This window comes from Etheostoma spectabile, chromosome 1 (assembly GCF_008692095.1).
Source record: "Etheostoma spectabile isolate EspeVRDwgs_2016 chromosome 1, UIUC_Espe_1.0, whole genome shotgun sequence".
Lineage (NCBI taxonomy): Eukaryota > Metazoa > Chordata > Actinopteri > Perciformes > Percidae > Etheostoma > Etheostoma spectabile.
Window position 1 is genome coordinate 19,307,796 of NC_045733.1, and position 12,351 is coordinate 19,320,146.

At 39.4% G+C, this 12,351-nt stretch overlaps 1 protein-coding gene across 1 annotated transcript in view; it reads left to right on the plus strand.

Moving 5' to 3' along the window:
- The window catches only part of LOC116694203 (40S ribosomal protein S17), a 21,503-nt gene that overhangs the window by 3,801 nt on the left and 5,351 nt on the right, over positions 1-12,351 (plus strand). The window lies entirely within an intron of this gene.

Here is a 12,351-nt window from a genome sequence, read left to right on the forward strand (position 1 = left end):
CAAGGACCCTGCTGCTTAATCACTGCTAAAAAACTTCAAACATGCTATACTTAATTGTAGCTGCCTCCGTGCTAGGCTTCCTATTAGGGTGCAGGGAAACACTTTAAATTTAATTCTTTTTTTGTGCATGAACCTATGCCTTTGCTCTCTGCGTGACAAACACACACCAACAACACCACACACACACACACACACACACACAACACACACACACACACACACACACCACACACACACAACACACACACACACACACACACACTCACACACACTCACACTCATCACAGATGACAACTCTCGGCAGAGTGTTATATTGGTGTTTTGTGGGCTGCTCCATCATCTTTAGAAATACATGTGTAGACTTTCTCAATGAATCCATATGTAAACTGCTTGTGGCGTGTATTTACACTGTATAGCTTTTGTTTCTTCCACCCCTGACATGTCGGTTACCGGGGTCTAAGTATATGTGTTATTGAAAGTACTTGAATATGAAAATATACGGGACCTTTTTAGTTGGTTTTATGGTTCTTGGTCATATCACAGTAATTCACAAAGGATTTGAGGGGAAGGTGGGAAAACAGGCTATTGAATGACAGGGTATTCATTTCCTTGAGATGTTTAGTGCCTCTTGAGTGTGTTTGACAGGAGGGAGACTCACCGGGGAGTCTGGGCTAGCAGGTGTAATGCTCGCATGAGGGTTGAGTTGATGTTTTCACCCAGAGAGCTGCGTTTAGATGTTGGTGTGCAGGTAAAAATCACTTTTCAGCTCTGTGAAGCATCACGCAATGTATCTGTTGTCGATTGAAACCCTTCATTAAATCTGCTGCCTGTGATTTCCCCCCCCCAAAAAAAAGCATTAGCGCCCGGTGTTTCATTCAGCTACCTGAGAAATGTTGAAAGTATTTCTGGGTAATGCGATGGTATCCAGACTATATAGCCTTCAACGTTCTCCCTGAATTCCCCGAGTGCCATTCCTGAAAACTACTGCTAGCCCATGCCTTTTTAACTGTGCCAGGAAAATATGAAGTTGAATGTTTTTTTTGACCATCGATTCCACCTTGTGTCCTTGACGTACCACTGTCATTTTGAAAAATGACGCGCACGTGGCTCAATCAGTACCAGGAAGTGTTGTTTGAGTTGGTAAAGATGTGTCAGGAAAATGTTGTTTATGTGTCGTCTGTGTGGTTTCTTTCCGTTAATGTGAAACCAAACCATTGTATCGACAGAGTTTATGATTTCAGAGTTGGATCTTTGCAAACTGCTTCTTCCTTAAACTGGGACGCCTAACTCTTTAGCTCCCGACTCAAATGGTAGATATAGATATATGCTACTAATGTATTTACTTGTGACTATCGGGCCATACAGACGATATAGGAGTACTCTGTATGAGTTGTATGCATGGCTTATCATGGGACGAAGTGAGGGATCTCTCCTCTCTCCAGGGAATTTCTCCCCTGTAGAGCTCATATCTGTTGGGTCAGTGAGACTTATGGCTTCCAGTCAATGTAAAACAAAAAATTTCATGTCTTCATCCAGCAAATTCCATTTCACGTTCCCATTAGTTCTGATATACGTCACTTCAGTCAGACTGTGTGTTTTTGCGTTGTAAGTCACGTTCCTGTGTGTTAAAAGCTGTGTAAATCAAAGCAAAGGCAGTTAAAGTGTGATGAATGGCTTCGGTCTTTAGGGTTTCTCTGCACTTTTCCTTGGTGCTGTACTGTAGAATTGCTGTGGATTTACTGTAAATTTCTTTGAGGAGAGGTTGTAGGGTGGCATACGCAATATGTGCATGATTATTTGAAAATTGTAAATTGTACAGAGTTACCAATTACACTCTTTCTTCTTTTGTTGGGATATAAATATGTATTCTTTGATTTTTGTTTTTTAGACTGTGTGAAATCCAATTGTACAGAGTAAAAGAGTTTCTCCCTCGCATGATTTTTTTTTTTGTCTTTTTCAGAGCTATTATTAAAGAAAGCTTAAAACTGTAAATAAAACATGTGTTGAAATATGAATGTGCACCTCAAAATGTATTTGAGAGTTAGTCAAGGGCTTCAAGAATGAAGGACCCAAATTTCTTATGGTTTCATATTTTATTTACAGAAAGAAAGGTACCTTTTTACTGAGATAACTATGTTTTTTCTCCTTGGATTCATACAATACCATGTGTCAAATGAACCTTATAAAACACTTTTATCCCTCCACACCTAAAGGGAAACTCGTTTGCCCCTTTTTTATGTAACAATAATGATCGCTCCACTTGTGTGGAATGCTTTTTTTTTTTTTTTTTTTTTTTAGATATTGTATTAATACTTAGATACTGTATTCCGACTTTAATTAATTGCAAAACTATACACAGTGGATGAATCCAGCTTGTTTAAGCTAATTTCGTTAGATTCATATTTTCTTCAGGAGCATCAGTGCCTGTGTAGGGTTTCAGTCTGACCCTTTGGGATTTTTTAGATAATTTAGAGTGAATGAAAGACTCTGAATCAATTGTTTGAGTGCAGTATTTACACTAAGAGAGGAGGGCAATTTGGTATGGAGCGTAGAATAGTAACAGTACCTGTGGGTATGAAATTAAATTTGGCATCAATACACACAACATTGGCATGTAAAATGTTGAACTGATATTAAAACACAAACATCAAAAAGTAATCTCACAATCCCATTATGTATTTCACTTGGACATTTGTATTATTGATGTCTGTTTTTTTTTTTTTTTTTTTTAAGTGTTTTTTTTTTTTTACGCCGTCAAGGATTTTTATAATGTCATGGTTTTCAGTTTCAAAACTCTCTGTCACTTGTTGTTGTCGGGGGAGGGCAAAGGGGCGTGGTTTAAGGTTATTACATAGGCTAAGCGAGACCCAGCACCTCCACAGGAATCTCACAGATGTGTTAAAAACCACACATATTGCCTATATCTTCTTCAAATTCACCTTTCAAGTACGTCTGTTTGTCTCTGCCTTTTCACATAGAAGCAGGCTCGGTTACTTTCAGTGTAGGCCTTAGTGGGCTGTTAGCAGACAGAGGTTAGTACTGTTCTCGTAATTCAGATACGTCAGCTAACTTGTGCTAATTGTAGCTAAATCTCCCGCCGGGATGGTCATCTATCTTTTATAATCTAGTATTTATAATAGCAGTAATCTGAGGAAACCATTTAGGCAGTTTGTCAGTGAACAAGTTCTGTGTTAGTGAGTGTAATTTGCCTAAAATCCTGTCAGTCAGCAGTTATACTTTGATGGAGGAGAGTTATGGGGGAGGGGCGTTTAAGGTTCCTGACAGTGAGTGTTAGCGGCAGTTAGAGAGCGCGGAGCTCGTTTTCTTACATCACGAAGAGGAATGAGGCGAGTCAAGCTTGTGCACCAGCTATAACACTGGCTTTAGGGTCCTAAAGACAGGAATTCTGTTATTATAAATCTAGATTATAGAAGATAGTGACACCCTCTTTGTCCTCCACTTCAGGCCCTCCTCGCCAAAACAGTGACAGAAAGTTAAAAAACTAAAACCAGTGACATTAGTAAAAACTCAATGTTACTGAAAAGACACAGAGCATCAGAAACAATGGAGATTGACATTGAAAACATCTATGATGCAAACAAATGTCAAAGTGAAATAATATAGGATTGTGAGATTATTATTTTTGATTTTCAATACCACAGGTTACTGTCCTGTTTAGACTCATACTTGGCAGGGTGTGCAGGATACCCTGGATTTTCTTCTCCACTTTAATTACAAATTTCACAAACATAACACATTATACATCATAAATCACTGGCTTTGTGGGATTCCCCGAATTTATGTAACTTTTTGGAAACAGTTGGGCCTTTCTCTGACATGGTACTTCTCTTTGAAAAGTTTGAATTCTCAAGGGATGTTACACAGCCTCTTCTTTTACTCTGTGAAAAAGGATAAGGATCTACAGAGTGTTCCAGCCATTGGCCTCAGAGCCTGTTTTAACCGGACATGAAATCTTTTCAAATCTAAACCTCGTCTGGGTCTTATATGAAAAATTAGTGAAACTCTGACCAAACAGGATTCATAAAAATGGACTGGCAGCAGGTAATGTTAATGTTCTCCACATGTTGATGCCGGCAGAAGACAGTAAGATCCCCAATGTCACGTTTTCTCTTGACGCAATGAAAGCCTTGGGAGAAACTTTAAGGTCTGATCAAAGCTTGTATTTATCCCTCAGCCCGAGTCTTATCGGATGACCTTCCTTTATTTTAGAGTTTCTACAGTCCGACATAGACCGTAACGGTCATGGTCCCTGACAAAAGCTTGCCTTGTGTACAAATTGACTGAGGTGCAGCTGAAATATATTCTGATTATTATTGATATTTACAGAAAGGCCATTTTAACCCAACAGCTTTGTAATAATGTTTCAGTGGAAAAAAGAAACTGTCAAAAAGTATTCTAATATTACAGCTTGGTAAAGCCCATGAGTCAAATTTTGCAAAGACATAAGCGTGTGTCGCCTTGTCATATGAGCTTCACCTGGACTAATAAGGGTACAATTAGGTTATCCGGTGTGTATATAAAAACAACCCCAGTACACTAGACCTTCACGTCAACTGCAACTAGACATCTGCAAGCATTAAGATTCACCTGAGACTAAAGTTTGATTATCAAGAGGCTGAAGACCAGATCCACTTGCTGATGTGGCAGACACCTCAATGTGTCTCAGCGTCAAGTACAGAGGATTAAAAAAACATTTGAAGACACTGGAGCCTTTTGACAAGCCAGTGTCAGGCAGACCCCGCAAGACAAACTGCCGAGAGGACCGTTTGTGGGCTCGAAAATCAAGGCCAGCCCATTTTTCCGCAGCAGAACTCCACCAGACCTGGTCCCCTGAAAGTCACTGTGTCAACCAGAACGGTTGTGGATTCTGTCTCGAAATTACCTCCATGGTCGAATCAGTGCCCAGAAGCCAGCACTAAACAAAAGACAATGGAAAACCGTGTGGCATTTGCCAAGGCCCACAGCTCGCTAAAAGGATGGATGCTGGAGAAGTGGAAGAAAGTGGATTTTTCGATGAATCTTCTATGAATTCACCACAGTTGCCGCAAATTGCAGGAGACCTACGTAGCCCGCATGGTCCAAGATTTCACCCAGAAAACCAAGTGAATTTGGTGGCGGAAAAATCATAGTCTGGGGTAACATCCAGTATGGGGGTGTGCGAGAGATCTGCAGGGGTGGAAGGCAACATCAATAGTCTCAAACAAGAATCTTAGCTACCTCTTATTCCCAACCATAAAAGAGGCAAAATCTCAGCAGGCATGGTGCTCCACATTGCATACTTCCATCTCACTTCAAAAGTTCTCACAGGCGAAGAAGATCAAGAGCTCCAGGATTGGCCGGCCCAGTCACCAGACATGAACATCATTGAGCATATGTGGGGGTTAGGATGAAAGAGGAAGCAGGAAGACCAAACAAAGAATATTGATGAACTTGGGAGGCATGCAAGAGCTGTTCCTAGCATTCCTGATGACTTCAATACATTGTGTATGAATCCTTGCCAAACCGCATGGATGCAGACCTTCAGCTCATGGAAGTCATACCAAGATATTAAATTGGATCTCACAGCACCCATTAATTTGCTGAAATATTTAGTATTTGCAGTAAATTTGTTTAATTTCTGAAATAGGAACAAAACTTTGTCTGCAAAATTTGACCTTTCGGCTTGTTTAATAATAAATCTGTTTTTAGTGAAACAATTTATTTCCAGTGCATTGAACATCATTTGGGGGTTTTAGCTTTTCATATGAGCTATTTCTTACACCAATTGATTAATTAAATTCAGGTTAATAGCAGGTGTGTGAAAAAAGGGAAAAATACAGTCAGGTTAATAGCAGGTGTTTCTACAAAATAGATAACGCACAAGACTTTTGTCAGGGACTGTAGATCTACTGCCAAGTTGCCCCTTGAGTCCTGCATATTTGTCTTTATAGAGCCGTGGCTCAAGCCATTCGCCATTCGATATGGTTTCACCAATACTGCATTTGTAGTACACAGATCATCTCCATTATTTGCGGACTTGTTTTTTTTTTATTTTTATTTTTATTTTTTTTTAGAGAACACCCTCCACTCTCTTCCTCACCTTGTCATTTTGGGCTTTAAAATAAACGGTCAAAGTCTACACTGTTCATGTTAATGATTCTACCGCAACTACAACCTCACTGCTATCAACCCAGTTAGCAGTTTTAAATATTTAGGCATTAAGGTCTTCCTGCTTAAACCAGATTATTAACGTAACTATTTGTTGCTCTTAATAGCGTTTTAAAAGACATGGAAAAGTGGATGGGTCTCCCCATGTCGATTGTGATTAAATGAATGTTTTACACAGGGTCTATTGTGAGCTCTATGGCTCTCTATATCTCTGCTGGTAGTGGCGTAAATTGCAATCAGCGATATCCAAATTTATGGAAATGCAGGCGGCGTGACTTAAGAGGATAAAAGAGATGGCGGCCCTACAGTTCCCAACTTAAACCTATTTCTGGTTATATCTTGAGACCTCCTTATTGGTTGAATCCAGGTACATGTGTTGTAGAGTACCTAAGAAAGTGCTAGACAGAGCCTTGGTCACTCCAAGGCTGGAGTTAGCGGAAACATACTGCCAATACTGCCATTACAACAGTTTAGGTCGGCCCTCAAGCATACGGTGTCCTAGGCAGAGGCTCAGCCCATCATCCTATTGGAAGTTATTTACGTGCAGCCTAAAAACTGTGCTATGGTATCCAGGCTTCATCAGTTCTTGGTGATATCCGCCGCACTGCCCTTCTATTGAGAGGTATGGGCATGTGATTACCAGGACTGATTGTTGATCTTGACGTATGTGTATGGTCTATTATTCAGTATCTTGCAATCCAGACATCAGCAGATTCCCTACAATTTCATCTGAAAATGCCCAACATGAAAATAATTATAAAAGCTCAAGGCAATCTGTACATGTTCTGGGAGTGCGCTCGTTGGTCAGTTCTAGACAGTATTGCATCCAAAGTTTCCGCAGTGATTAAGTTACTGTACCCGTTACTGTAAATGTTTGATTCAGAATGACCTTTAGCCTTCAGCTCTCTGAAGCTAAAAAAAAGTGCTGTATCATCCTTAAAGTCCATGTATAACTTTGTGCTGTAGCTTTTCTTTTGTGTGTAGTTGGAATGATTCTTTGTCTTTGCTTGTCTGTTTGTGTGTTTCGGGTCTGCACGTGTTGTTGTTCCCCTCCCTGTTTTTCTCTTGCGTTTTTGTGGCCCTGTGTTTGTTTGTAACTGTTTGTGAATGTTTTCTGATTAAAAAAAATAAAAATAAAATGTTTAAAACTAAAAATAGTTATATAAATAGAAATAGTAGTAATAGCATGTCTTGGTGACAGCCTCTTCAACATTGGGGGAAGTCTGGGACGGTGCTAAGGAGTGGCAGACCGGGGTGGTGGTTCCCTCTTCAAAAAGGGGACCAAGGGTGTGTGCCAATACAGGGATATCACACTTTCAGCCTCCCTGGTAAAGTCTCTCCAAGGTACTGGAAAGGAGGGTTCGGCCGTATCGAACCTCGGATTGAAAAGGAACAATGCGGTTCCGTCCTGGCAGTGGAACAACGGATCAGATTTTCTCTCGCAAGGATCTTGGGGGGGCATGGGAGTATGCAACCAGTCTACAGTGTTTTGTGGATCTGGAAAGGCGTATGACCGGGTCCCCCGGGAGAAATTGTGGAGGCTGCGGGAAATGGGGTGAGGGGGTTTCTTAGGGCCATCAATCTCTGGATGACCAAAGCGAGAGCTGTGTCCGGGTTCTCGGCAGTAAGTCGGACTCGTTCCAGGTGAGGGTGGCCTCCGCCAGGGCTGCGCTTTGTCACCAATCCTGTTTGTAATATTTATGGACGATTCGAGGCGTAGTCGGGGCGGGAGGGGTTGCGTTCGGTTGGCTCGGGATCTCATCGCTGCTTTTTGCGGATGATGTGGCGAGTGAGGGGACCATGGAGCGTGAGATTGGTCGGAGAATCGAGCAGCCGGTGCGGATTATTACATTCCGTTATCGCACATTGTGAAGAAAAGAGAGCTGAGCCAGAAGGCAAAGCTCTCGATCTAGGGCATTTCATTCCTGCCCTCACCTATGGTCATGAAGGCTGGTCATGACCGAAAGAACGAGATCCAGGGTGCAAGCGGCCGAAATGGGTTTTCCTCAGGAGGGTGGCTGCGTCTCCCTTAAGATAGGTGAGAAGCTCAGTCATCCGAGAGGAGCTCGGAGTAGAGCCGCTGCTCTTCGCGTTGAAAGGAGCCAGTTGAGTGGGTTCGGGCATCTGGTAAGGATGCCTCCTGGCGCCTCCCTAGGGAGGTGTTCCAGGCACGTCAGCTGGGAGGAGGCCTCGGGAAGACCCAGGACTAGGTGGAGAGCTATATCTCCAACCTGGCCTGGGAACGCCTCGGATCCCCAGGCGGAGCTGGTTGATGTGGGTCGGGAAAGGGAAGTTTGGGGTCCCTACTGGATGGAGCTGCTGCCCCCGCGACCCGATACCGGATAAGCGTATGAAGATGGATGGATGGAGTAATAGCATAAAGAATATTGTTTTACAATTGCTATCATAATTTTTCAATTTTCATAAACTCTTAACACACCTACAACAAACGGTTGACAAAACAGTTAATTTCATGTTTAAAATCACACATTGTAGAACAACACTAATTTTTTAAATACAATGATACACTAACACAACACACTAAGTCTACCAAAACACTGCAAACATGTCTCAAAATCACATAATTCTTCCAAAACACTAACACGTGTTCTCTCCCAACATTTAGGAACATTTAGTCAGTCATAGCCCAGTGTCATACAAACACTAACATCAGGTGAAACTACAGGAACTGCATTGTTTCATGTGTCAGGCTTGCTCCTTACCCAATAGACACTATATTATTGATCATAGATTTTGTTTTACACTGCAGTTTCATTTGAAGTCATTCTACATTTTTGTTTTGTTGGGTTTAGTAAATGCTGAGTTTTGTTTCCTTTGCTGCAGAAATTCAATAAAAAATATGAATGAGCCATCTCAGAGTAGCTTTATAGAATGTATGGTTTATAAAAAAAAGGAAATGAGACTGAATTGTTGGGGTACTCGTCTTCCTCTCCCTCGTGCAGGCATTTAAAAAAAAAAAAAAGAATCAGCTTTGTCCAGGTTTGTGTAAACAAACAATTAATTTGACTTCAGTTACAGTAATCTTTGCTTTCAAAGTACAACACTCACTTAACAACATATAAAGACAAGTAATTAAAAAACTGCAAACCGCAAAATCTCATTGAAAAGTCATAGCACACCATTACCGATCATTACACACATTTCAATGTATTTTCTGTGCGTGTGTTGGCAACGCTCCGGAACTAGTAGTGGGACAAAAATCTGGCGGAATAATAATAATAAGTATGGGCAATAATAGTTACTGCGCCAATTGCTGCTATTGCAGCACATCGGCACACTGAATATCATATAAAGAATAAAAACTAATTGTCATGCGATTGAAAGAACTTCAACTGTGTGTTTCCTTGATTGAAATCAGCTGTGATTGATCAATTTGCATAGCTTAAATCAGCTGTTTCTCAGTAGCAATGGAATAAAAGGCAGGGGTATATTTGTGTTTATTTGTGAACAGCTGTTCTCTTTCATTTAGCCTATAAGTTAGGTTTAGAACATGATGGTATCAGTTCTGACCTACAATGTGAAAGCATTTGTGAATTTGTCAGTAAAAATCCGTTGTTTTGGTCTTGGTTGAGCTTGTGTGTAAAAGAAGTTCAAGCATTTCAAATTTGTGTTAACTGTATGCATTTTGTGTGAAAAGTAACTGGCAATGTGTTAATTGGCAGACAGATTTTATGCTAACTGTGTTGAGTTTAAAAATGTTTGTATTGAAAAAATTGTCATAGCAATCGTAAAAAAAGTAATATAAATGTGTACAGCAACTTTTGCAATCCAATATGAGTTGTCAAAGTTGATGGTGAGATTGTGCATGCCTCTAAATGAATGCAATGTTACCTTGTCACAGGTTACATACAGTATGTCAGTGAGTTGTGATGTTTTTTTTATTGTTATTTCAATATTTTTTTAGAGGCTTGATGAAGTCTAACTCTCCAGTCTTTCACAGTAAAAAAAAAAAAAGTTTAGAGAAAAGTTATAAAAAGTAAACAGCTGACCTACAGGTTGAAATCTGTATAAATGTGGGAAATCTGTGTAAAAATATTTTGGGATAAAAATGTACTACATAATTTCAATAAGACTTGTTTCCAAAAGCATCTTAAAGCTAAAATGATCTTAGTCCCATGGAATTGCATTTCCCCATTTTTAAAAAATCAATTCAATTGTCAAAAATAAATAATTCGTCATTTTTAAATTCTTGCAAAATTGCAGGTTGTCAAGAGATACTTTATACGCAGGAGTGGGTAGTAAGGAACTAGGATTGGATTTAGTGCATTGTATAGGATTGGCTGCTCGTCTTTTTAGGGTCCACAAAAAATGTTCCACTACATGTCAAAGATAATATATTGTACATTTTCTACAGCACTTACTGCATTCAACAGTTGTACTTAATAGTTCATTTGCAGAATAAGACAGAAATTCATTATTACATGTTATCTTGAAATGTTATTTTTTAGACATATATAGCTATATTGGTTAACTGATTGTATAGTAAGCCCACAATGTAAATTATGGAAGCCGAGAATGCATAGAAAAAAAACTCATGGCCGTTCTCGGCTTCCGTAGTAATTACTAACAAAAATATATATTTTTTAACTTAAAACATGTCAATATGAAAATATAAATATGTAATGCAATTTAATACACAATAGATTTGATAATTGAATACATTTTATTGCAACTTGTTTACATAAGATACGCTGAGCATTTATTGATCCCCAGAGGGAAAATTCAGGTGTTGCAGCAGCATAAGAACAGAAAAATAAGTATGGATTCATAGAGAAAAGCAAAACATAATAATAGAAGTATATAATATCAAAATAATAATAATAATAATAATAATAATAACTTTGACTTATATAGCGCCTTTCACAAACCCAAGGACGCTTAACAATCGGGGGGGGGGGGGTTAAGAGATGAAGTTGAGAGGCCAGGAGAGATTAAATTCCATAAGCCTCAGTGAAGAGGTATGTTTTAAGCTGGGTTTTAAAGGTTATAATAGAGGAGGCAGAGCGAATGTCAAGGGGAAGCTTGTTCCAGAGCGATGGTGCACTGACACAGAAGGCTCTGTCACCAAATGTCCTGAGCCTGGAATTAGGGACAGCAAGCAGGTCCTTGTCAGAGGACCGCAGGGACCGTGACTGAGTGTATGGGTGGAGCAGATCTGTTAGGTACTGAGGTGCAGGTCCATGGAGAGATTTGTATGTCAGTAGGAGAATTTTATATTTAATCCGGGACTTAATTGGCAGCCAGTGGAGCTTCTTCAGGATAGGAGTGATGTGAAGACCAAGTTTTGTGTGGGTGAGCAACCTAGCCGCAGAGTTCTGGACATACTGAAGTCTGTCAATAGACTTGCTAGAAAAATAGAAAATAGAAAGCATATAAGAGCTTTTAATCAAAATTACAAGGCAACACATGAATTTGCGTAATTGTACTTAAACTTTGTACAGTACTGCTTCAAGCAAATTGACACAGTGGTGTTGTTAGTAGCAGCAAAGTCAGCATATAAGCAGGCACAAGTATTTGTATGTACAATCTATAACAGCAGAATATGAGGAAATAGTTATACTTTAATAGTTATAATTTAATAGTTATACTATACCCACGGCGTAAGAAGGAGGGGTACCGCAGGTCGTTAGTCCCGGCCACTGTCAGACTCTACATCTGATAATGTAGTTTCTTTTTCTGTTTTTCAATTACTCCACACACTCTCTGTATATCTATATTATCTGCATTTATATTTTTTCATTGTTAAATGTAGCCTACTTACTTTTTTATGATTAAGTATGGTCACAGTTCAATATCATTTATATTATGGTCACTTATTTTCCCTATATTATTTAATTACATATTCAATTTAATTTCACTTACTTACACTGCATTATAATTTTTTTGTAAATGGCAACCGCACTTTACAGTATCTTTTATTTAATGCCACTTTACAGTCATTCAATACCTTTTGCTCATTGTCTGCTGTTTGCCTGTTGTTTGTGTGTTCACTTGTTTGTTTTTTGCTTTTAACTGTAGGAAACTGCTGCTGATGTAATAAGGGATGAATCAAGTATTATCTAATCTAATCTTACTTAATCTTATTAAAAGATAGTGTATATAAAATTATTTACGGTGCTGTAACCATGTTTTGTGTTTCTGCAGAACGGGAACCTGCTGAAA